General features: G+C 32.3%; 1 pseudogene; it reads right to left on the bottom strand.

Annotated features, from left to right (window-relative positions):
- Positions 1 to 5,284: 5,284 nt before the first annotated feature.
- On the bottom strand, positions 5,285 to 25,465 carry LOC114398785 (annotated as a pseudogene).
- Positions 25,466 to 27,393: the final 1,928 nt, after the last annotated feature.

Here is a 27,393-nt window from a genome sequence, read left to right as displayed (position 1 = left end):
CTCAATATTGAAAATTCACAAGAATGTTTTTTTACAACTTAATCTTGTACAGCTATAAAATTTAAATCAGTACTTACATATTTATTTATAGAGCCATGCTTTATAAAATCAATTATCGAGTATAGTCTATCATAGAATTATGGTGGCTTGAACAAGAAATTGAACCTCAAGTTGCCATTTGAACGAAGCAATATTCAAAGCAAGTTTTTGGAATAAATATTTCAAAACAAACCCAAGCATCTCGTGATCCCTTTTATCCCTGGTTTTATCACACCTACGTACTCTTGTTCAACGCTTGCCCTATTTCCCATCCACTTGTCCCTCCCTCCTTGTATCTGCAAACTAACCAAGCGATTTCATCAAACTTCAAGGACAAAAAAAAAATTATAGATAAAAAAGAAGTGCGTGTTTGAAACGACCCCACTCAATTCTCATTGGCTTCTTTCATGTTAGGGTTTTCTATCTTTGATCATTTTAAATTGTGCTACAATATTTGAAAACAATTCTCTTAATTGTTAAGTAACGATAATATTATTCTTCTATATTTCTAAGATATTTAGTACATTATTTTTGTTTAGGATTTTTTTATAGAATGTTAAAAATATTACCGTTTTATCATACATATAAAACATCAACATATCTTTAATTTGAGTATAATTAACAGTTATGTAGTTATGTTATTCGGTACGAAGAATACAAGACACGAAATGTACCTGTAACAAAGTAGGTCAATGAGTTTTTTAAAAAATAAATATTCATTAACATATTTTAAAAACACATGAATGAATTTATGACAAAAATCACCAGTCGTGCAACAGTAAAAAATAATTTTCATACCAAATAGTATTTTCCTAAAATTAATTAGTCTTTAATTTCTTGAGTAAGGTTTGAGATTCAAGTTTTATATATAAATAAAAAATTAATTAGAAAATAAAATTCCATTAAAAAATAACTAATCACAATTTTTTATGATCGAAATCATTTATCGACAAGTCGAACATATTTTACATAAGAATAAGATAGATTAAAAAGAAAAGAAGAAAAGTTCAACGGACTTCCAAATGACCTCGCTGAAATGGTGTTGTTTCAGAAAACTCTATATATCATTTCATGATGGCAGAAAAAAAAGCAAAACCCTTTTTGATTGCGTAGCCAACATAGATTTTAGGGTCCATCTTCTATAATTCATACTATTAAGATCAGTTTCAAACATAATCACTGGTCACGTGACACTGTCATCGATATCTTGACGACAACACGTGGCTCACATGCAAATAAGGTAAGGGATAGAAAGTGAGTGACTAGAGTAGCATGCAAGAGCCAAGACAAGGGCAAGTCCTCTCTTGCATCAAAACATATATATAAATCTGTATCATCTCATGAATTCGTTAATCATATAATTTATATTGTATGAAAAAATAATATTAAAAGCAATCAATATCAAACTTTTTAAAATAATTGAAATATTTATAAAAATTTCTTTATCAAGAGAATACGAAACAACTCTTTTTTATTATTCTTCCTTTGAAATATTTTTTTAAGTATCTCGTGAGGAAAAACTTTTAAAATTATATATAAAAAACTTTGACTTTAAAGAGTTTTAGAAACACAATCCTTCTAATACACATTAATTCTTTCACTAATTAAAATTATAATATTAAGAGAGAGATTCACTATATAAATATAATGTAACATTCATAAAATTTTATAATTTTTAATAAATTTTAACTAATAAAAAAAAGTGTTTTCAGGTAAAATATGTCTGAGAGTACGTCCACGGCATTTCTCTTAATTAGTTAATTTTTTGGGTAGCTCATCCATATTTCCTAATATTTGTAGAAGCCACTACCCAAAAAAACAAAGGATATAAATTTTCCTACTATAGCAAACCAGTTGTTGATAATTGCTTGTACATTAAAGTCATATTTCTAATTCTAGCTAGACCTGCCCTTATTTCATGATTAGTTTTGGGCTTTCGGCCTTTCTTCGCACCCAGTTATAGGCTTTTTTTTTATATAAAAAAGTTATCCATAAAAATTATAAACAATGTTAAAAAATTTATAATAACTCATATATCTTTCCTACTTAATGAATGATTCCATTGACTCATTTTTTAAAATCTACTATTGAATAGGAGTGCCCTTATATATCTAGATATTAAAAACATATAATAAGATAAATATATAAATTTTTGAAATTTAAATTTAGTTTTTAAAAATATTTAATTATGTTAAGACTAAAATTTGTATATATAAATGATATTTGTGTTATGTTTAATTCAATTGATTGAAAAACAAACGAAAATTATTGTAAATTTTCTAATAGTTCGACTCTTTCATTTGAATAAAAAAAAATATTTATTTTTATAAAATAATTATTATGTGTGCATTTAAATAAAATGTGGTTATCGTCACCATGTCTAGAAGAAGAAAGCCTCTTAGATCCTTTGGAGATTAGAAGGGGCAGAAATCAGAAGCCCATGCAGGGTTGAAGCCAAGTCCGGACAAAAGTGTGGGACCATAGTAATTGAATGGCAAAGGAATGTATAAAAGTCATTGTCTTTACAGCTCACACTCTCCATTTATATTTTCATTTTAGTTTTTACAGTTGTATTTGTGTTGGTGCAAAAATCACATATTTAAATATTAACACACTTTCACTTAAATTAACTATCAATTATATTTTAATTATTTACAACCCTTAAACATAAATGTTAATATTATTTCACGTAAGGATTTCATGTCTATCCATGTTCTAAGATTTCCATGTTCACATATTTTAAGAAGATTTAAATATGTTTTTGGGCATTTAAATTTGAATGATTATTTTTTTAGTTTTTAAAAAATTATTAATATCTCAAAATTTTAAAATATTACTTAATTTTTCTATTTCTTTTTGTTAATAGTGTCTAATTTATGATAGTTTTCGTAGCTGAACTTTTATAATTTAATTTCTTTAAAAATAATTTGTCACAGTTTAAAATTACCATAAATAAAAATAAAAATATCACAATTCAACATTTGTGTTTTTATTTTTCTTCTTTAAAACAGTCAAAAAATATATAAAAAAAATCATCAATTCATATGAATCAAGTATTTAGGTTATTTAAAATCGTTAGAAATTACTTTTAAAAAAATTAAATTAAAAATATTTATTTTCACGTTAAAAGTAATCACAAATTATAAAACCATAAATATAATAAACAAAGAGAAATTAAAAGTAATTTTTCAAAAATTTAAATAATTAATAAAAATAATTTTTTTTAAAAAAACTAAAAAATAATTATCCAAATTTAAAAGAATAAAAACATATTTAATTATTTTAAGAATTGAGATTACAAATTTACAACTCAACTCAAGATAAATATATTATGTATATAAATACTTAAAATCTGTCTTGGATTTGATACACGTGACCTTATAAATGAACCTTTTCCCGCCATTAGCTTTTACCTTTTTTTTTGTTTTATTGTACATTTTTAATTTCAATTGATTTTCATTTTATTTTTCTCTACTAACCGTGTAAAGTACAAATTTTTTGGATTTATACTCTCTTACATATTTTATAAAATATTAAATTATTTTAAAAAGAAATAAAGAGATAATAAAAAATTCCTTTCTAACATATACAAAAGCAATTAGGATGCTTGAATAAATTTATGTGAAATTGTTTCAACTTAATTGATAATTTTGAGTTTAAATTTTAGGCATGTATTTGTTAAATATTTAAAGAGAATTTTTTTTTTGTCTCTTATGAAAGATACCTGTAATTTTTAATAAAAAATACACATACAAAAACAAGTATAAAAAGTGAAGTAAGCTAATTATATATTTAAAAATATTTTTTAAATGTGTTTTTTATTCTTGTTCATAAAAACTTTTTCTATTTCATCCACTCTCATATTTTAAACTAATATTTTAGTGTGTACAATACACGTCATAAATGTTTATTTTATATTATTTTTAAAAGAGATTGCCAATAACTAAAAGTATACTTATATTAATTATAATTTAAATCATTTATTCGAAATTTAAAACATAATTTATATATTCAAATATATTTATATTTAAATTTAAATTATACAAAAATAAATTTTACCTTGTTTTTACATTAGTATTATTCCTTTGGCTTATTTAAATAAACATTAAATTTATAGGATTTTTCGTGTCAAAATATAAAAAGCTAAAAATTATCCTTACCTCCATATATTGCATTTGAAATAACGACCTTTTTGAAAATTGTGTCCTGTCGTTCTGTTTTGTCTTTTGAAATCTTCTTTTTTGTCTTTATTTATATAGGAATATAGATTTTTAAAAACTAGAGACAAATCTCATTGGATGCCTTTTTGGATACTTTTGTCTCCTCAAAACAAGTATAATCAATTAAAATCTAATTGTAAAATGTATAATAAGTATGACTATATGCTGGAAGATGGGTTCTAACTTCAGTGTTGAATTTGAAAAATAAAAAAATTGTACACGATTTTGTAACAGGTTTAAAAATTTCCTATTAACAAACATAACTTTGTAGACTATGAATCATTGTTGATTTCATTATTCCTCACTGATTTACCTTGAGATATTAGGATACGTTTCTGAGCATGATAAGAAGACTATGACCACACTACATGCTAGTTAGGTGGGTAAGTTTATTAACATTTGAGTTGTAACCCTCGTGATATGAATAAAATTTGGAAATTAAACTTTTATAAACGTAGAATGGAATCACTTGTACCTTCACCTATGTCCCATCATAGTAAATGTGTGTAAAGTGTATACAAAAGTGACCATAACGAATTATCAAATATGTAGGCCACACCTTGCTCATGGCAACCATCCCGTGGGCCAGACCAGATGTATAGGACCCTTCACTCTTATCCCTATCTCTATCTATGCCTTTAACATATACCACAAGAGTTTGATCTCATCACAGTTATTTACTTATTTTGTCCTTCAGGACTTCACTGAACTCAATTTTTGTACGCCACTCTTTTCATTGGATCAAAACATAAATAGAGAGGACTTCTTAAATTAGAAAAAAAAAAAAACCACTTCAACATACTCATAAACCAACCATAGTACATTACACAAATTAACAAGAGAAAATAATCTATACGCTCACAATATAATTAAATTTTACACTCATTTAATTATAAATTATCATATGCCATAAATTTGTTGAGTTTTATAATAATAATAATTATAAAAATCATACCTAACATGATTTTTGATTGGTTGATTTACACCGACAATACATAGAAATTATACTCAGTTAATAACTAGGGTTAAACAGTTTGATCTGGAGATGGCATGTAAGACTTTTAAAGCTGGTGAATCCTCCATCCACAATGAGGTTTAGGCCTGAGATAAACTTTGCTTCATCTGATGCCAAGTACAAAGGAGCCTTTGCGACATCAATGTCCTCACACTTAGCACCTTCGAGCTCACCAAACCCATTCACAATACCCACTATCTGTTCTTGGGTCAAACCAGAATAAAACTTCCCTATTTGAGCCAAAACCATAGGTGTAGGAATTGGAGCTGGGGATATGCATGGATCCTAATCCCAACTTTGCATAGCTCACTAGCCAAAGATTTTACTTCCCTATTGTAAACTTTGATATTGTATAAGGATGAGGCCCAAGCCCACCCAAAACCCCACTTATGCTTGATGTGCATAGAATGGACCCTAAGCCCACTAGAATCATGACTCGGGCCGCATGCTTAATATCAACAATCATTCCCCTTTTGTTGATCTTCATGACAAAATCAAGCTCATTAAGGTCTAGGTCTACTATGCCTGGTGGAACTGATGGGCTTGGGATGCCCGCATTGTTGTACATGATGTCGAGCTTGCCGTAGTGGGCCATGACAACATTCACGGCTTCCGCCACTTGAGCCTCCACTGAGTGTTGCTAGGTGCACCCAGCATTCTAAAAAAACGACAAAATTGCCCTTGTTTGGTTTTCCTCTTACGGATTAAGTTGATTCGGAAGTCTCTTCCGGATCAAATTGATCCGTAAGAGGAAAAATAAAAATTTTGTTAATTATACAAGATATTTATTTTATAATATAATTTATACATTTAAAGATATTTATTTCATTAATTATAATATAATTAAATATATTTATTTATTTTATTAATTATAATATATTTATAAATATTGATTTATTATAAATAATTAATGTTAATCAATCAGTCATGCTAATCAATCAATACTATTTATCTATATGTCAACATGTCATTATTTACAACCAAATTGTGACTAAGGTCAAAACAAATTGTAACAACAATCTAATAAGAATGATCCAAATTACAGCCAATATTTACTCTTCTACCAAAGTAATGCTAAACGTTGAAAAAAAAATTCGTCAAATATATCAAGTACTGACCTTGTTCAAAGTTCAAAAGAACACCTTGTTACAAAGAAATAACCTTGATGAAGTAAGCTGCAAATTTCAGAATCAAAAACACACAAAATTCAGAGTTAGCAATTTTAAAATGCAGTTTTTGATTATGAAATTTGCACCTAGCATTATGATTGATTAGCATGAATTATGATTATGATTGATTGATTAGCATGAATTATGATTATGATTGATTAGCATTAATTATTTATAATAAACCAATATTTATAAATATATTATAATTAATAAAATAAATAAATAAATTTAATTATATTATAATTAATGAAATAAATATCTTTAAATGTATAAATTATATTATAAAATAAATATCTTTAAATATCTTGTATAATTAACAAAATTTTTATTTTTCCTCTCTTCCGGATCAACTTGATCCGTAAGAGGAAAATCAAGTAAGGGCATTTTTGCCATTTTTTTAGAATGTTGGGTGCACCAGCAATAATGCTAGGTGCACCTAGCAACACTCGCCTCCACTGTGACATCGTACTCCACGTAGCGGGCTAATGGGCCCAACTCCTTTGCAACTTGTGGGCCAAGCTCCGTGTCATTGTCAGCAATAATTACTGGGAGTTGCTACGTGCACCCAACAATATTGTTGGGGCACCCAACAAACAGTGAATGGGCGAAAATGCCCTCCCGCGAAGCCTCTTTCCGGAAGAACCTTCTTCCGGAATCATTCCGGAAGTTTCATTTTCCGGAAAATTTTCGGAAGAACCTTCTTCCGGAAGTAGATTTTGTGATTTCGGAAGAAGTCAGGAATACTTTCCGGAAGAACATCATCCGGAATGTTTTCGGAAGAAGGTTCTTCCGGAAGACAACCTTCTTCCTCCGGAAGAAGGGTCTTCCGGAATTTTTTTTTAAAAAAAAATGGTGTTTTTATGTAATTATTTTATTTTAATGAATAAATTAAGTTATAAAATAAATAATATTATTATACATAAATAATTAGTGAACATAATTATGACTAATATTTGTAATTTTTTTTTACGCGCATGTATATGTAAATATTAATTTGTGTGACAATTTAGTATAATTTAAATCATAAAAATTAATTAATTCGTATATTTTATTAAAAATATAAAATATTTATTATGATAACATTTAATTTGTATTACAAAAGTTAATATATAATAAAAAAATAATTATTATTTTATAACAATGTCAAGTAAAAATAAATTTGATTTTATAATAATAAGTAAAAATAAAATAATATTTAATGAATATGTAATGATGATTTTGCCCTTGTGTAGTTTTCTTTAAATTTACTGCGCTTCCTTTTCTATTTACACACTTCCATTTTTCACCTGCATCCTTCGTTGCTTTCCTTTTCTTGATGTTGCTTTCCATTTCACCCTGTGTAGCTTTGAAGATTTGGTGGTCCCGTGAAGTAGGTGTTTCGTATTTGAATATTTGGTGGTCCCGTGAAGCAGGTGTTCCGTATTTGAAGTTTTTCGTCGGAGGTACGCATTTATGGGTATTATTTTATGTTTTCTTGCTGGTTTTTAGAGAAGAAAAACAGTAAAAAGCTGGTTCCGGAAGAAAAAGCTGTTTTCGAAAGAAGTTCTTCCGGAATGTTACATAATTAACAAATTTTTTTGTTTCTGTTTTAAAATTTATATATATATATATATATATATATATATATATATATATATATATATATAATTGTGGATTATTGGTTTAATCCGATATAATGATTTGGTATAATATTAAATGATTTAGGTAACATAATTGTATTTTGTTGTAATAGAAAAATGTTTTATTAGTTGTTTATTATAGTGTTAAGATTAGTTTAAGTAAATAATGCAGTTATAAATTTAGAATATATTTGTATTAGTTGTTAGTATGTTTGTTAGTTAATATGTAGTCAATTTGTGGATGTGGTTATATGATAATTTGAATATACTTCTGTATGATGCATATGTCCTGTTAATATGTTTGTTATTTAATGTGTAGTAAATTTGTGGATGTGGTTATATGATAATTTGAATATACTTGTGTATGATGCATATGTCCTTAAGATGGACGAAGATCAATGGAGGTATGACTATGCGATGTCACAAGAAGTTCATATGGATTATGATTATGATAATGAAGAAGAATGTGGGGTGAATGGACCACATGTGGATTGTTCAAATGCTTTTAATACGTTTCAGGTAATCATAGATAATTTGAGTCATTTGGTTGAATTGATGTTTTGTATAAAAATTAATATGTTTGGGTTGCGCTGTAGGTATTCGGTACTCGAGATGATGTTTTGCAATGGGCTCGAACAGTTGCCCATGAAAATGGATTTGTTGCAGTGATTATGAGGTCTGACACAGAGACCGGTAGCAAAGGAAGAAGTTCATTTGTCTTAATTGGGTGTGAAAGGAGTGGTACGTACAAGTGCAGGAATAAAGAATTTGTTAGAAAAGACACTGGGAGTAGGAAATGTGGTTGTCCCTTCAGGCTTCATGGGAAACTAGTGCATGGAGGGGAAGGTTGGATGGTGAAGTTGATCTGTGGGATTCACAATCATGAATTGGCCAAGTCCTTAGTTGGACATTCATACGCTGGGCGATTGACTAAGGAAGAAAAGAAAATTATTGCTGATATGACAAAGTCGATGGTGAAACCAAAAAACATCTTGCTAACGTTGAAGGAACACAATGCCAACAGTTGCACCATGATAACGCAAATTTACAATGTAAGAAATGCATATCGTTCTTCAATAAGAGGAGCTGATACCGAAATGCAGCATCTGATGAAGCTTCTCGAACGTGATCAATACATTCATTGGCATAGATTGAAGAATGAAGTTGTGGTGTGTGATCTGTTTTGGTATCACCCAGATGCAGTAAAGTTATGCAATGCATGTCATCTGGTGTTTTTTATAGACAGTACCTACAAAACAAACAGGTACAGACTCCCACTACTTGACTTTGTTGGAGTGACACCAACGGCGATGACATTCTCTGTTGGGTTTGCATATCTGGATGCTGAGCGTGTTAATAATATTGTATGGGCTTTGGAATGATTTCGAGGCCTATTTTTAAGAAACGATCGCCTCCCTATTGTTATTGTCACTGACAGAGACCTAACACTGATGAATGCAGTGAAAACTGTGTTCCCCGAGTCTACTAATTTGTTGTGCAGGTTTCATATCGATAAGAATGTGAAGGCGAAGTGCAAATCTTTAATCGGTGAACTGATTTTATTTGTTAGTAAGGATTAGTAATAAATGGTATTTAATTGTTGTATATTTTGATGTTTGTTGTGTATTTTAAATGTAGGGTTGAATCAACTCATTGGGCTCTCAAAAGAGTACTACAAAATAGCGTTGGAGACCTATGTAGTGTTTGGGATGCCATGAACAACATGATCACGCTGCAACACGTCGAAATTAAAGCATCCTTTGAAACCAGTACGCATGTGGTTGACCATGTATATAAAAAAACCTTATACAAGAGGCTTCTTGGGATGGTTTCAAGGGACGCTTTAAATCAGATTGCTTCTGAGGTTGACCGTCTACGTTATCTCGACAACAATCCCTCTTCTTGTGATTGTGTGATGAGAAGCACGCACGGTCTTCCTTGTGCATGTGAGCTTTCTAGGTATACTGCTGGCAGCATCCCATTGTAGTCAGTCCATATGTTCTGGAGGAGACTTTGTTTTTCAGACCAAGGGTTATGTGAGACGGAAGTCAGCATCAAGGAAGAGATAGAGACCATATCTAAAAGGTTTGATGAACTTGATGTGTCTGGCAAAGTAACTCTGAAGAGTAAACTCCGAGAAATTGCATACCCTGATCATAACTTTATGCACCCTCCTCCGTCAAAGGTCAACACTAAAGGTGCACCGAAGAAACCGATGAAAAGAAGTCAAAGATCCACAAAGCGTGATCCGTCTTACTGGGAGTATGTTGATGCTTTTCATTTTGTTCAAAGCAACAACTCTCCAGTCAAACGCAGTGCATCATGTTTTGAACCGCCTCAGCCAACAAGGATCATCCCGATGTTGGATCAATTTGCGCCATTCATTCAAGGTTTCATTCGTGACGTTGTGGATGTGAAAGTGGACGGTAACTATGGATATCGATCCATTGCCGCTTTATTAGGTATGGGGGAAAATTCGTGGCCGTTAGTGCGTAATGAATAGATTAAAGAACTTGGCAGGTGGTCGCATGAGTACATGAACCTCTTCAGTGGCACAGAGAGATTTGAACAATTAAAGTTGTCCCTACTTGTTAATGGGTTTTCGAAGGTATGTTTTTAGGTTAATTTTTTAAAAAACAAACTTTAAATTACTTACATGTGTATGTTTGGTTGATTCAGGTTAGTGTGGACAAGTGGATGGATATAGCGGAGATGGGATATGTGATTGCATCACGGTATAACGTAATCCTTGTATCGCTGTCCCGACAACAAAGGATGACATTTTTTCCTCTTAGAAGTTAATCACCACCTAATTCTTCTGGGCACCGCATGATGTGTCGGTCACGTGTTTGAAAATCATTTTGTTCAGGTACATTGAATATAGTTAGTATAACAATTATGCAATGACTTCGCTTGTTCATTTGACACGGTCACCGCATGATATAATCTTTGTTGATGTACAACAGGTTTATTTGAAAGACCATTGTCCCTTACCGCCTCCAGTGTTGTTGTGGTCAAACAATTGTTATTCTCAGGCAAAGCAGTGGACAATTCCATATATTAGTAGAATGCAACAATGCACAAGCTTGATGTCATTCAAAAGACACTATGTCGACCTAAATGAAGACTAAACATGCATTGTTTATGTAATTGTATTCATTATGCGATATAATTTGTTGTAATCCATTACTAACCAATTAATATTATTAAGTACTCGTTTGGTTAAGCAAGAAAATTGTTGGTCCAACAAAAATCATTTACGCGTGTAGCATACATCATTGTCATAATTGACAACACATAATGACTTGCATGTGTATTAAAGTTTGAGCGCGACAACACATTGACTGACTTGACTACACATTCTGAAGGAAACATAAACACGAAACATGTTCACGCGTGTCTATTTTTTTGTAAACAAAGTTAAGCAATCGCTCGGTCACAACCATCTATATATATAGCAGACACGACTAATAAATCACACATTATCTTGCCTTCAAATAGTCTCCCAATTCATACACAAAGTATGACATTTTTAGGAGAAACTAGCAGTCAAACGATTGTCAACTCAAGGTTGGCTTTCATTTTTCCAAATGGATCAATTATTCACAATGATTCTGGCGTTTACTTCCAAACTTCAACTCCGGTGCCCATTCGAGTACCAAATACCTGTGATTTTGCAAGCCTAAAAACCAGAATACACAATACCCTTCAGCTATCCGACAAACAATTTTTGGATGAAATTCACTACTGGAAGCCATTCACCGATACAGGTAACCAAATTCGCTTTCAGTGTATGAAATTATGAGTACGGGGCATAGTGCGTTCAAGTAAGTTTATTATTCCATCTGGTGTTCTTCCAACGGTGCATAATGTTAATGTGTAATGATCAATTTTCTTGTGTTGGTCCGATTGAGTTATTATGCACCGTTGGAAGAACACCAGATGGAATAATAAACTTACTTGAACGCACTATGCCCCGTACTCATGACGCGATCCTGTATTACAGCGGGAAATGGAACATGCCACCGCAGAACAAATTTGTTGGATGCGCGTTCACAGGAAAAAATCCTAAGAAATTTCAAATTCCTTCAACATGTACCATCGATGAACTGAAGAATTTAATAAAACAAGTTGCACCTAAAGGGATTCCCCTTCTTGGAATTCACGAATCACAAACGGTAAGACGATTGTTTTTCCGCCAATCAGGTCGCTTTGAGTATTCAGATACGGTTATAAAATATGAAATAAATGAGCTGAGGACCAACGAAGAACTGCTAAAAGTGTTAGTACAATCTAACTACTGGAAAAAATATGTACCAATAGAAATTTTAGCTGTCTTTACTAAATATGTTGTGAAAATCGAAGATGAGGTCACTGGGACATCGCTAAACAACTGAATGCGATGTTTATTTTTTGTTTTTTCGTTGATGTAACCTTTATCTGTTTACGGCGTGTTTAATTCCCATAATAAAGTTGAATGTGTTGTTTCAATGGTCCAAAAAATCAATTGTTAGAAGGGTCGGATTTGTATTTTTTTGGATTTTGTGGCTTTGTTTTTAGGTGTTATTTGATGGAACCGGGGAACAGGAATAATTTTTTTGGGTTCTTTGACGTCCAAACATGAGAAATGGCTGCCCTCCATTGTCTCATGGCACTGCCACACCCACGAAAAAAAAATCCCAAACATGGGTACTTGAACATGAAAAAAGGTCGGATTCCTGTTTTTTGGATTTCCTGGCTTTGTTTTTACGTGTTATTTGACGGAACCGGGGAACAAGAATAATTTTTTTGGGTTCTTTGACGTCCAAACACGAGAAATGACCGCCCTCCATTGTCTCACGGTACTGCCACACCCACGAAAAAAAATCTCAAACATGGGTACTTGAACATGAATTTTTTTTGAAGTGATCTTTGTAGTATCTTATATGGCGATTTCATTGTCAAGTATTTTTTTTTAATATTTTTTTTTTGGTACGAGCTTATTATTTTTTATATAAAAAAATATATTAATAGTGTAAATTATGATCGAATCATAATTTATTATATATGATAATTACTTTAAATATCTTACTAACACATAATTATGAATTATGAATTATGAATGATTTTAAAAACATTTATTTTTAATGTAATTCTTACGAACAAAACTCATGATTTTAGGTTCACTTTTTTAAAAAATAAATTTAAAACACTCGAAAACTTCGCTTAAGGACCACGATCCGAATCACAATCCATACGTCAGTTAATATCATAAAATAATAAACTGTACAAAACAAGTCAACTATATTAAATAAAAAATTGTAATAATTACAAATATTCACGTCAACTACAAGACAAAAAATAAATACAATAATCAATGGTCCGTACGGCGTATCTGACGAGCACTGACACTTCCATCAGCACTGACTCCCCCTCTCGCGATCGTCAGGCAGTCCTGCATAATCTCATATAACCCTGTGCCTGCAGTGACTATCCTAAGGTTAAGCACACGCTCCAACCTCTGTGCAATCGTCTCATATCCGTCGTAATCATCCTGTCAAAGTCATTAAAAACATTTATTATAAAATTTAAAATAAATAACAACTCATCAAACATTAAACGCGCAAAGAATCTTACCAAATGTGGAGGGGGGTCAAATGCCACTGGAACCTGGGGGCTGGGCAGCTGTATGTAGTCCTCAGGGTCTGCAGCTGGTGCATCTCTCGGCTGGTCACCTGCCTGGGTCGGTATCATGAATGGGTGAGATATGCGGAAAAACCACTCCATGTAATCCGCAGATACCTGCCCAGGCACTAGACAAAGCTAACCCACAGGTAGTAAGTGCTCTGCAAAATGCATCCACCTGTCATCTATATCATCGTGTGACAATCGAGCACTAACAGGCGGCGGAGGGATGCTCTGGATGTAACCAAACTGCCGTACCACCCTCTCCGGTCGAGCTGTGACCACCATAGGACCCCATCTCAGCTGACCCTGGAATGATGAAATCTCCTCAAAGGCCCTAATGATATGAACCCTCATGGCACAAGGGCTGACTTAGGATCGTCTAGGATTAAACCTTGATGGAAAATGCGGAAATTGATTAAGGAAAGGATGGAAAATAAGGTGGTTAATTTCGTGGGTCTTAATAAGGTGGTTTCTGGCATAAAATGGATGAATGGAATGGTAAAACGTAGGTTAAGTGGTGGCTGGACAGAAATATAGAAATGGCAATAACGGAAGCTACAGGGCTCCAAATGAGGTGATTCCAAAACGAGGTGAAAGGTCTCGTTTTGAAATTCAATTTAGGCTCAAGAATCACTTAATTTGAGTGTGTAAAATGGGAGTTATGGTCACGAGATAATTTTGGGCAGAGGTTGATTTTCTGGAATTGTGGTTTGAAAGAACAAGGGTGAAGATGATAGGAAGGAAAGAATCACTCTTTCCAGCGAGGGCAACACACAAAGGTTGTGAAAGTCCTTTGATACAGCCAGGGTGTTCTTGAATCACTCAAGAATTTAGGAGAATCACTCTCACTAAGATAAAAGAGATAAACTCTAATTTTCTGAATAAAACTCAACTTGTGTTTATTGATAAAATGGTTCAGCTTATATAGAAGCTTTACAGCAGATTTTAGTAATGACCCACTAACCTAGAATTAAAATAACTTAATGCCATTAACCTAGGGAATTAAAAAAAACTTAATGGCTGAGTGTAACTGAAATTGTGGCAACCAAAAGTCACCCCCAACAGCCAACAAGTCAGCCACCATTTGGTCTCCCAAAAGGCTGATGCCTAGGTTGCCAATTGGGCCCTTATTACAACTTGAACTAAACCTAACTAAAGCCCTTTTAGTTGATTAACCCAAAACATATTTTTGGTCAGCCAACTTTACAAGGATTGGGCCATTATTTAGACAAACTAAACACTCTAAAATTGAGACAAAGTGGTGTCATTTAGTCCTCCTCCATTTGGGCCATGATACAACTCACAACCTTGGACTTTTCTCCTTGAAACTTGGGCTTGTATTCAAATAGTATGGACAACACTTGTTGAAGAGCTTCCTTGGCTTTCCTTGCTCTAGCCCTTGTCATAGGTCCTCCAAGTCCTTCAAGTGGATCCTTGCCCTTGCTCTTGGTCATGTCCTCATCATTCTCTCCCTCTTGAGAAGGATTTGTCCTCAAATCGGATTCTCCATCTGCATCAAAAAGAGATAAATCAGAGACATTGAAGGTGGAACTAACATTATACTCACCGGGCAGCTCAACTTTGTAAGCATTATCATTGATTCTTTCAAGCACTTGAAATGGTCCATCTCCCCTTGGTTGAAGCTTTGATTTCCTTTGTTCTGGAAACCTTTCTTTTCTCATGTGCACCCAAAGCCAATCTCCGGGTTCGAAGACAACCTTCTTTCTCCCTTTGTTGGCTTGTTTAGCATAACTTTTATTTTTCCTCTCAATTTGATCTTTGACTCTCTCATGAAGCTTCTTCACATAGTCCGCCTTTGCTTGACCTTCTTTATGCTTAAAAACAGAAACATTAGGCATAGGCAAAAGATCAAGAGGAGTTAGTGGATTAAAACCATAAACAACTTCAAAAGGAGAACAATTAGTGGTGCTATGAACAACTCTATTGTAAGCAAATTCAACATGGGGTAAACAAGCTTCCCAAGTTTTTAAGTTCTTCCTCAAAACTGTCCTAAGCAAAGTTCCCAAAGTCCTATTAACAACTTCCGTTTGCCCATCGGTTTGTGGGTGACAAGTGGTTGAAAATAACAATTTAGTGCCCAACTTGCTCCACAAAGTCCTCCAAAAATGCAAATCATCAAGCCTAGGTATAGGATGCCTATATTTAATGGTGATGTTATTAAGGGCTCTACAATCAGAACACATGCGCCATGTCCCATCCTTTTTAGGGACCAAAATCACTGGGACAGCACAAGGACTCATACTATCTCTTACCCAACCTTTGCTAATGAGTTCATCCACTTGTCTTTGAATCTCTTTGGTTTCTTGTGGATTACTTCTATAGGCTGGCCTATTGGGCAAAGAAGCTCCTGGAATGAGATCAATTTGATGCTCAATTCCCCTCAAAGGTGGTAGTCCACTTGGCACATTTGGTGGAAACATGTCTTGAAAATCCTGCAAAAGAGTTTTAACACTAGAAGGCACTTCAAAATCATCAAAAGTGTTAGTGGTCAAAATCTGATTTTTGCAACACAAGATATATAGTGACTGTTTAGCACGAAACAACCTCTTGACCTCACTTTTTGTGGCTAAATAGCTCTCCCTCACTTCAAGTGTTTCACTCTTCTTTTGTTCACTCTTTTTCCTCTCAAGTGTTTCCCTCTTTTTCTCACTCTCAAGTGTTTTGCTCACTTTTTCTTTTTCTTTTTTCTCTTGAAGAAGTTTTTCTCTCATTTTCTTTTGATCCTCACACACTTCTTGTGGACTCAATGGCTTGAGCACAATCTTTTTGTCTTGGTGCATGAAAGAGATCTTGTTGGTGTAACCGTCATGATTGGCTCTTTTATCAAATTGCCATGGTCTCCCCAAAAGTAAGTGACTGGCCTCCATAGGAACAACATCACAAAGTACCTTATCATTGTATTTCCCAATGGAAACGTCCACTTCCACTTGCTGCCTCACTTGCACCTCCCCATCCTTACTAAGCCATTGAAGTTTGTATGGCCTAGGATGTGGTTTAGTAGCTAAATTTAGCTTTGACACTAATCTAGCACTAGCCACATTGGTGCAACTACCTCCATCAATGATCACCATGCACACCTTGCCATTGATTAAACATCTAGTGTGAAAGATGTTTTCTCTTTGGCTCTCCTCCTCATGCTTCAATTGACCACCAAGTAACCGCCTAATCATCAACAAATCTCCCTCCGGAGTCTCCTCTTCCTCTACGTACTCACTCTCCTCTTCCTCTTCAACATCAGATTCACTTATATATTCTCCATCTCTAAGAACCATGGACCTTTTGTTAGGGCACTCATAAGCATAGTGTCCTAGGCCTTGGCACTTGAAACACTTCACATCTCTACTCCTTTTAGAGGGTTCCTCTTGGGACTTTGAGCGAGTTTTTGATGGGATAGGTGTGGAACTACTAGAAGTAGCAGCCCCATCTTTCTTACCTTTGTCTTTCCAACTAGAAGAACCAAAGTTGGTAAAACTCCTCTTAGCCACTCCCTTCCTTTTTAATTGTTGCTCCACTTGGATTGCTTTGTGAAGCAAATCATCCATTTCAACAAACTCCTGCAGCTCAACAATATCACGGATATCATTAGTCAAACCATTAAGAAATCGAGCCATAGTTACCTCCTCATCTTCTTCAATATTTGCTTGAATCATGAGCACATCCATTTCCTTGAAATACTCCTCAACCCCCTTGTTGCCTTGGGTTAGTTTTTGGAGCTTGAATTTCAAGTCCCTTGAGTAACTAGCCGGCACATACCGCTTCCTCATGATCTTTTTCATCTCCGTCCATGTATCAACCATTGGCTCTTCATTTCTTGCTCTCTCCTTTTGTAGCTTGTTCCACCACACAAGAGCATAGTCGGAAAACTCCGTGGCGGCAAGCTTCACCTTCTGGTCCTCCTCATAGTTGTGGCATGAGAAAACATGCTCTATTTTCATCTCCCACTCCAAGTAGGCCTCCGGATCATTCTTTCCTTTAAATGGAGGAATGTTGAGTTTAATACCATCAATTCGGTTTTGTCTAGGAACACCATCATTCCCTCTTCTCCTCCTTTCTTCTTCATTATGATCTCTATTCTCCATTTGATCCAACCTCTCATGGAGCGCATCATCTCGTTGTTTCATTAACCTCTCCATATGTTGCATCAAAGCTTGCATTTGGAATTGCGAAAGCCCCACTCCATCATTAGGATTAGTACCTGACATCTCAAACAAACAAATCAAACGTAACAAGACAATTATAGTTGCTGTTTGAATACCTCACCCACTCAAGTGTATCACACAATTATGGCTTTTCTCTAATGAAACACTCTTGCCTTTTACCACTCTAATTCCCCTTGAGTTCTTAGGCAATTCAAGAGATTATGGCCACAACAAAGAACAATTCACCAATATGTGTAAGGTAAGGCTAGACAAGGAAAAGGTTAACCAAGAAAAAGGCTAACAATGTTTTTAGGCACAAATGAAGGAAATAAAATTCAGAATTTAGGAATTCAAGTAACAATCCTTCATGCAACCAATATATTACCTTAAAGAGTTTTTTTTTTTTTAAGTTCTTCAAGCATGAACCATTCAGCCCAATTTTTTTTTTTTTTTAATTTTGCTTATACGAAATTCTGCTTCTTTTTTTTTTTTTTTTTATAACAAAGAGATCAAAAGGCTTAACTTTTGCAATGGTTCAGCCTAAAAAAAATATATATGAATAAGAAGGTAATATAAATGGCAAAGAGAATAAAGAAGGATGTTACCCAATATTTCCAGCAAAGGAAGTGTTGATCCTAGAACCGGAGCTCTGATACCAAATGATATGAACCCTCATGGCACAAGGGCTGACTTAGGATCGTCTAGGATTAAACCTTGATGGAAAATGCGGAAATTGATTAAGGAAAGGATGGAAAATAAGGTGGTTAATTTCGTGGGTCTTAATAAGGTGGTTTCTGGCATAAAATGGATGAATGGAATGGTAAAACGTAGGTTAAGTGGTGGCTGGACAGAAATATAGAAATGGCAATAACGGAAGCTACAGGGCTCCAAATGAGGTGATTCCAAAACGAGGTGAAAGGTCTCGTTTGAAATTCAATTTAGGCTCAAGAATCACTTAATTTGAGTGTGTAAAATGGGAGTTATGGTCACGAGATAATTTTGGGCAGAGGTTGATTTTCTGGAATTGTGGTTTGAAAGAACAAGGGTGAAGATGATAGGAAGGAAATAATCACTCTTTCCAGCGAGGGCAACACACAAAGGTTGTGAAAGTCCTTTGATACAGCCAGGGTGTTCTTGAATCACTCAAGAATTTAGGAGAATCACTCTCACTAAGATAAAAGAGATAAACTCTAATTTTCTGAATAAAACTCAACTTGTGTTTATTGATAAAATGGTTCAGCTTATATAGAAGCTTTACAGCAGATTTTAGTAATGACCCACTAACCTAGAATTAAAATAACTTAATGCCATTAACCTAGGGAATTAAAAAAAACTTAATGGCTGAGTGTAACTGAAATTGTGGCAACCAAAAGTCACCCCCAACAGCCAACAAGTCAGCCACCATTTGGTCTCCCAAAAGGCTGATGCCTAGGTTGCCAATTGGGCCCTTATTACAACTTGAACTAAACCTAACTAAAGCCCTTTTAGTTGATTAACCCAAAACATATTTTTGGTCAGCCAACTTTACAAGGATTGGGCCATTATTTAGACAAACTAAACACTCTAAAATTGAGACAAAGTGGTGTCATTTAGTCCTCCTCCATTTGGGCCATGATACAACTCACAACCTTGGACTTTTCTCCTTGAAACTTGGGCTTGTATTCAAATAGTATGGACAACACTTGTTGAAGAGCTTCCTTGGCTTTCCTTGCTCTAGCCCTTGTCATAGGTCCTCCAAGTCCTTCAAGTGGATCCTTGCCCTTGCTCTTGGTCATGTCCTCATCACCTAACCCCCCGATGCTCCGTGTACGGCAACCAGGACACATCTGTGACGGTCAAAGCATCACAACGTGCCCTGTAAGGTGCTTCTGTGATTCCCTTCATGTGCGCCTTCGACGTCAACCACCGGGAAGCACGTGGGGACGTCTCCTGGTATGTATCATCTGTCACGCACTGGTGCACATTAGGGAAGTGCTCATAGATCCAGCACTTCATAATAAATGAGGTTAACATAACATAAAAACATGTTTAAATCATAATCGAACGTAACATATTAAAAAACACAAAATTTACCTGTAGTAGCGTCAAGTACCCCGCAAGCTGTCGTGTGGTGGTCCTACAAGCCTCATCTAACTGGTCATACATATGAACCAGCGCGGCAACTCCCCAAGCATAACCACCACTCTGAGCGAGGTCTCGGAAAGCGTCAAGGTGAACCACATGCACGTATGTTGCACTCTTATTAGCAAAAAGAATGGAACCGACCAGGTGTAGCAGATAAGCGCGAGCTGCGACAATCCACCGCCGAACCTGACATCTCTTCTCATAAATGTCTCGAACCCATCCTAGTCGTACATATGCCCCACGTGTCAGTGTTGTCTCGGCTCTAGCCTCCTCGACAGACACCTCAAGCAACTCTGTCAGCAAAAATCTGGCCTCCTCCATAGAAAGAGCATGGAAACTGTGCAACGCACCAGCGATGGGCAAATGAAGGAGTGACGACACATCATCCAATGTGATCGTCAACTCTCCTACCGGAAGGTGGAAGGTGCTAGTCTCACCGTACCACCTCTCCACGAATGCGGATATCAGTCCAGGATCGCCAGTAATAACTGAACAATCGATCAGTGGACTTAATCCTGTGGCAGCCACCAGGCCTTCAATCTCAGGCACTGGCCTCCCAATCAGTGTCACCTTCCTCTCATGTGACACTAACTTCAAATCAGGACGTTCCTGATTTGAAGTACAAATTATACAATTATTTAAAAAAATTAATGACAAACAAATAAATCAACAATGATAAATAATTAACAAATTAAAATATCTGTCCATTCCAAACAGCATGTGCAACATGGTCCGCAAATGATGCCAGCACTGACTGGTCACGTGGCCCACTAGGGAATCCCTCAGCAGCATCATCAGCACCTGACCCCTCAGCACCATCAGCACCTTGTACGTCCGCACGCATCTCAGGTGCCTCCGCAGCCAGATCAGGGACATCGTCAGTCATGTCAGCAACGTCCTCAACCATATCACGTCCCTCCGCAGTCATCTGATGAACCCGTTGCCTATGGGCTGAGGCAGTAGGCCTACGCCTCTCGGGAACATCAGCTGCATCATGGTCATCATGTCTATCTCTGCCTACAAGTCTACCTATGGCACAACCTAAACCTCGTGTTCTAGTCATGATCTGCAAATCATGTCGAACACGTATTTTTTTCGGTCAAAATATAAACAATTTTCTTTATAAAAATAAAACAAATTTATTTATAAACAAATAAAACTAATTTAAATCAAATTATTTGAAAACATACACAACATAATTTAAAAAAAAAATTAAACAACTTCATATAAAAAAAAAACACAACTAATGTAAAAAAATTAATTAGTAAACATCCACAACTTAATTTAAAAAAAATTATAAAAAAAACACAACTAAATTATTTAGTAAACATCCACAACTTAATTTTAAAAAAAAAATAAACAACTTCATTTATAAAAAAAACACAACTAATATAAAAATAATTAATTACTAAACACCCACAACTTAATTAAAAAAACTTCATTTATAAAAAACCACAACTAATGTAAAAAAAATTAATTAGTAAATATCCACAACTTAATTTTAAAAAAAATTTAAAAAACTTCATTTATAGAAAAAACATAACTCAATTATTTAGTAAACATCCACAACTTAATTTAAAAAAAAAATAAACAACTTCATTTATAAAAAAAAAAACAAAACTAATATAAAAATAATTAATTACTAAACATCCACAACTTAATTTAAAAAAAAAACTTCATTTATAAAAAACCACAACTAATGTACAAATAATTAATTATTAAACATCCACAACTTAATTTAAAAAAAAATAAACAACTTCATTTATAAAAAAAATACTTCATTTATAATAAAATAAACAAATTTATTTATAATAAAATAAAAAAGTTTATTTATAGACAAAAAAAACACAACTAATTTCAAAATATATAATTAGTAAACATACACAACTAAAATTATATATAAAAATAAAACAAAAATGGGAAAAAAATTTTCTAAACATACACAACTTAATTTATATCATATATAAAAAATAATTAGTATTTAAAAAAAATTTCCAAATCACACACAACTTTATTTATAAAAATAAACTACTTCATTTATAAAAAAATACATAAGTAATTTAAAATTAAATAATTAGTAAAATACTCAACTAAAATGATATAAAAAATAAACAAAAACAATTAACAAAAATAGCCAACTTAATTTATACAAATAACCAACTTTATTTATAAATAAAATACACTAACTTTTTTTTTTAAAAAAAACTATTTTTTTAAAAAAAACCTAACTTCCGGAAGAACTACTTCTTCCGGAAACTTTCTAGAAGAAGGGGTCTTTCGAAAAGTGCTTCCGGAAGCACTGAAAGGTCATCCGGAAGAACCCTTCTTCCGAAAATCTTCCGGAAGACCTTGTTCTGGAAGAACCCTAAAAGGATCTTCCGGAAGGCACCACCGTAAGCTCCCCTTCCCCATTTTTTCTGGCGTCTTCTACCCTAAGGTTCCACTAACCTAAGGTTCTTCTAACCTACCCGAAATGCTACAACTATAGTGCATAATAAAAGTAAAGGGAAGGTTAGGGACACCTACCTCAAATGGAAATGTCGTCCAACCGAAACAAGCAGTAGCCGGGCTCGCAGAGAGGAGAAAACGTAAGCTCGCGGAAGAGGGAAGAAAAGCAGAAGCAAGAAGAAGGCGTGAATGATTCCGGGAGAGGAGAGGGAAAGCTTTTTAAATGTTTTATTTAACTTTTTTAATGAAAGACAAAATGGCCCATTCAATAAATTGCTGGGTGCACCTAGCATTTCCCTAATTACTTGGGCCCCATGCTGGACAAACTCATGGGCCGTGGCCTTGCCGAGTCTACTTGCTGATCCAGTTATGAGTGCCACTTTTCCCTCTAACCTGTTGCTATTTGGAACCAAAATGAATGAATGTCAATCATCATGGGGGAAGAAAAAAGAAAAAAGAAAATCGATTGTGTGCAAGATGGAATCATGGGAATAATGGAATGCTCATAAATGATGATGATATGGGCTCTATCTAAAAATAATGCTATCGGCTTCATCTCAACGTCTAAATCAGAAAGCATCGTTTCTTTTTCGCAAAGTTGGAGGATGATGTTGTGGACCAAATTCTCTCTTCGTACAAGATTGATTAAGATTTTGCATATTCCTTAAAGGACTTGAAAAAAGTACGAGCAAAGAGAAAGTATCCTTGGTAATGGGGTTTGCTTTCCAATGTTAAGGTTAAGAAAGTTGATTTACTTTTTTTTTTTCCTCTTTTTATATACCAAATGGTATGGAGATTTAAATCTATGATTTATTGTAATTTATTTAAAGGTTTTTTTTAATAAAGAGAAGAAAACAATAAAGAAAAATAAAATAAATTTCTCTCATCAATTAAAATTAATTTATACATAGATTAAAATACTCCTTTCCTTTCTATTTATAAGACTTAAATGAAAGATGATATTTTTTTTACAAGACTCAATTCGTATGGTTTCTTATATTTAATTATTTTTATACTAAATACTCATAATTAACTAGTATATTGATAGACAATTACTATAGTAATTAGATGGGAGAGAACAAAGAATAATCTATACCAAGAAAAAGAAAAGAGAGAAGAATATTAATGATAAAGATAATTTAAAAAAAATATTATACTTAAGATAAATTTATTATTATCAACTAAATTAATTAATTAATTTTTTTAATTTTGATGAATTATGTAATTGACTCTTAATATAAATGGGGAAGTAAGTTTTTTAAAGAAGTTAAATGAAAGAAAAAATCTACAAATTAAACTTATGCATAAATTATTTTTTTATTTTTGTTATAAGTGTTTATGGTAAAATTTATCCCAACAAGACCCTAACTCACTCCCACTGAATTACAAATTCTGGTTAGAAATGTCATTACCAGGCAGAAAACGACTTTGTGTGTGTATAAAGGGATTGAAATTGTTTTCAAAGTTTTGTACTGTTTTGTTCCATTATTAGTTGGAAAATCTACAAGAATCACTTAAGTGGCTGACACGTTTAAAAATAAAATTGCTCAATTAAATTAAGTTAGCTGTTTCTCTTTGGTAGATCTACAGCATGAGAACATATGCAAATTGGAGGCATCTAGCACAATTTGTTCCATGTGCTTCACGGAATTCCGTTCTCAAAGTTTAAATTTATTTATATGTCTCTTTTAACTTCAAGGAACTTAAGTACTTAACTATTAGTATTCTACAGTGTTTTGCTTTTTTATTTGTCAACGCCACTAACTAAAATTGAGTTAAGTAGTGGTTTTAGATTTGTAGCTAGTAACCTTTTTCTGTTTACTTTTTCTCTTTATTTATCTAATCTGCATTGTACATATTAACTGTTAAGAACTGAAGTTGAACAAGACATGTAGTGATTATAGTTTTTACCTTCCTATGTGGTGAAATATCAAAAATGATTTTTGGATATCCCAAATGTTATTCAACACTTGGTGAGAGAAAGAAAAGTATATGATGATAATGTAAAGAAAGAAAATATTAATGGGTGTTTACAAAAATTATACTAAATGTCTAAATATCATTACTTGTGAAATATATATAAATCAAATCAGAAACAAGTTAATTCCAAGAAAATATTAATGGGTGTTTAAAAAAATTCCAAAAACTAAACTAAATGTCTAAATATCATTACTTGTACGAAAGAAAATTGAAAACTTAAGAGAATGGTTTTTTTTCTTCTCTCTAATATAAATAAAAGCATGCTCCACACTAACGTCGTGGAAATTTAGAAAAGTAATCGGAGCCCAGAAAATAAATAAAAAAAATAGTATAACTCATTATATGCAAGAAGGATTTAGTATATACTGTAATTCAGATTAAACTTTCAGAGGCAAAATTACAATTCAATGTTTTTGAAGGATGAAATTATTTATAAGTTCACAACTTGGTAGGGTGAACTTTTTTTATCAGTAAAAATAGGAAAACTTACAATAACTCATGCATCCTGATTAATTAATTGAGCTAAATAATTAACTTGATAAGGTGAAACTTGTTAGCAAGTTAACATTTTCAAACACACACTTTTAAGATTAAATATATAAGCTGCTACTCTCAAATATCAAATTATGTTTCAATTTCAACTCTTTGCCAAGAATTTGCATATATACTACTATATAATAGCACTCATTAAATGAAGAGCAGGACTTAAACACTAGCAATTATAATAAAGAGCTTTAATGAGACTCACCTTCTTCCACCAACCCTAGTTGCATAGAATCTGCTGCGTTTTTGAAGCAAATCATTATTAAGGGTGATGGTGCGCTTGAACACCCTGCAAAATAATTAACTGAATCTTAATCAAAAGACAAACTTTCAAAATCCCAGTAGCTCCAAGTAATAATTCAACATAGCAAAGGTTGCACAAGAAATTACGAAGACATTGACCAATTATTAAATGATTAAGGTTTGATATTAGAAAGAAAGGAATGTTGAAGATGACAAACCTGGCTAATGTTCTGAGCATGCCGGCGTGAAGATCTGAGGAAAAGAAAACAAGAAGAGGTGTGGAGTGTAGGAGTTTTAGAGGATCTCACGGGTTGAATTGAAAGCACATAAAGAAATGAAGGTTGATGAGTGTAATATTTATGGAAAGAGTTGCAAAACGTTTTTTGTTTTATCTTGTCTGATGAACATATAATATAAGTATTCTTTTAAAGAAAATGTATTATTTAAATAAAGGTTTACTTATAATATTTTTAACCAAGAATACGTGAGTTACCGTAAACTAATCGCCTGTTTGTCTTTGGTTCCTAAGTTCAAAAATAATAATATTTTTTAATATATTTTTTTAATTCATTATTAGTTATTAGTATTATAACTAAAATTTATCAAAAAAAAATTAAGAAATTACAAGTGAAATTCATTAATTAATAAGTGGAATATACAAAATATTATAATTTTTAATAAATTTTAATCGATGGAAAAAATTGACCATTAGGTTGCTTGATCCAATATATAAGGTCAAAATATGCAACTGTTTTGTTTTCTATTTTGAATAATCAATTTAAAATTCTGAGAAAGTTATTTTTTTATAAAATTAATTAATAGAAATAAATATAAAATTAAAAAATCAGAAAAAATATTTTATATGTATTCGTTTGGATTCCTAGAAGTATCTTTCATTGGTTAAAAAATAAAGAAGTATTTTTCATATATAAAAAAAAGAAGTATTAAATGTATGAACCAAAAAGCCAATCAGTGCTTCCGTCACGTATTACAAAAGAAATTTCATTGGTAAAAAAAATCATTTATTAAAGTATAAAAAATACTATTAAATTTTAGAATTAGCCTCTATCAATACAATCTTTGTCTAATAGAAATAAATTGATAGTATAAATATTACTACGAATTTCTACTAACGGTATTATGTAGTAGTATTATATTACCTTAATTTACTTATATTATTATATATCAATTATCTAATTAATCAAATTATTTTTTAGTATGATATATTATTTGTATTTTAGTCTATCTAATTCAAAAGATAAATACTTATTTTGCTTACTCAAGATAAATACTTATTTTAATATAAATAAAATTGATAGAAAAAAATAATATACATGTATTGATATATTAAATAGTACAGTTTAATTCATTTAAAAAATACAATATATAACTAAATTTAATAATATTATAAAATAATATTTATCAAATGTAATATATGTAATTATTTATTTGTTTAATTTTATTAGTATGGTATTTATATAAACATTAAACAGTATTGTTTATTATATTTATTAAATGTAATTTATCATTTAATTTAGTAAAATTATTAAATAAAATGTTTTATTAAATTTAATATACTAATAAAAACAATGAATTAAAAATTAATAAATATAATATATGATTATTGAAAATATGACTTTTCATATGTATTCATACGCACGCGATTATTTCTAAACTAATTTTTCCATATTGTGATAATTTTTAAAAAATATTAAAATGTAATTTAGATATAAAGATAAATATGGTATAATAAAAAATATACAAAATTGAGAAACAATTCTATAAACACTGTCAATAAAAAAATTCATAAAAACAATCCCATTGGAAAATAGCTCATAAGAACAATTTCATTCAAGATAGTTATTTTAGTCCATATAAGATGTGATTGTTTAAAATTATTAATGTTTATGATTTATTTTCTTTTATCATTTTTATATTGTGATTATAGTATACTAGTCAAATTTATCTATTAAAAATAATTAATTAAATTAACAACTGAAACAATGAATGTGATAAAATGATATTTTATATATAAGGTAAATTAAGTAACATTATATAATATATGTGATATAAAAGTCAAAGAAATTTAAGTGCGTGAGTTAAATTTATTCTTGATTCATCCAGATAAAAAAATATACGTTATATAAAATGAGTAAAACAATGCAA

The sequence above is a fragment of the Glycine soja genome, chromosome 19 (genome assembly GCF_004193775.1).
Source record: "Glycine soja cultivar W05 chromosome 19, ASM419377v2, whole genome shotgun sequence".
NCBI lineage: Eukaryota > Viridiplantae > Streptophyta > Magnoliopsida > Fabales > Fabaceae > Glycine > Glycine soja.
The sequence above is the reverse complement of the archived record's forward strand: the minus strand, read 5'-3'. Positions and strand labels throughout refer to the sequence as shown.